Genomic DNA, 804 nt, shown 5'->3' with positions numbered 1-804 from the left:
TAATAGTAACCGCTAAAACGTCTGTCGACAACGTCAATATCACCACCTGAAATGTTTCAGTCGTTTAACTTATTATACTTTTAGCTAAAGAGCTAACATGCTACTCACCAGGCTAACAGGAAAGTTGCAAGCTACTTGCTGCCGCCATTGTTTGTTTTCAAACGACGCATCGACGTACAGTTTTTGCGTCGACGTATTTTTTGCGTCGACGTAATCGTTGACGTCGACGCGTCGCCCCAGTCCTAATAGTAACCGCTAAAACGTCTGTCGACAACGTCAATATCACCACCTGAAATGTTTGTCAGTCGTTGAACTGATTATATTTTTAGCTAAAGAGCTAACATGCTACTCACCAGGCTAACAGGAAAGTTGCGAGCTACTTGCTGCCGCCATTGTTTGTTTTCAAACGACGCATCGACGTACAGTTTTTGCGTCGACGTATTTTTGGCGTCGACGTTATCGATGACGTCGACGCGTTGCCCCAGCCCTAATAGTAACCGCTAAAAAGTCTGTCGACAACGTCAATATCACCACCTAAAATGTTTCAGTCGTTGAACTTATTATACTTTTAGCTAAAGAGCTAACATGCTACTCACCAGGCTAACAGGAAAGTTGCGAGCTACTTGCTGCCGCCATTGTTTGTTTTCAAACGACGCATCGACGTACAGTTTTTGCGTCGACGTATTTTTTGCGTCGACGTAATCGATGACGTCGACGCGTCGCCCCAGCCCTAATAGTAACCGCTAAAACGTCTGTCGACAACGTCAATATCACCACCTGAAATGTTTCAGTCGTTTAACTTAT

General features: G+C 44.3%; 1 protein-coding gene across 1 annotated transcript in view; it reads right to left on the bottom strand.

The window, feature by feature from the left end:
• Positions 1–804, bottom strand: part of rab21 (RAB21, member RAS oncogene family) — a 15,115-nt gene that overhangs the window by 3,033 nt on the left and 11,278 nt on the right. The gene's annotated exons all lie outside the window — the stretch shown is intronic.

Source organism: Seriola lalandi, unplaced genomic scaffold, assembly GCF_002814215.2.
Source record: "Seriola lalandi dorsalis isolate HSWRI2012SDOR001 ecotype SW California unplaced genomic scaffold, Sedor1 jcf7180002054609, whole genome shotgun sequence".
Lineage (NCBI taxonomy): Eukaryota > Metazoa > Chordata > Actinopteri > Carangiformes > Carangidae > Seriola > Seriola lalandi.
This window is presented reverse-complemented; position numbering and strand designations above follow the sequence as displayed.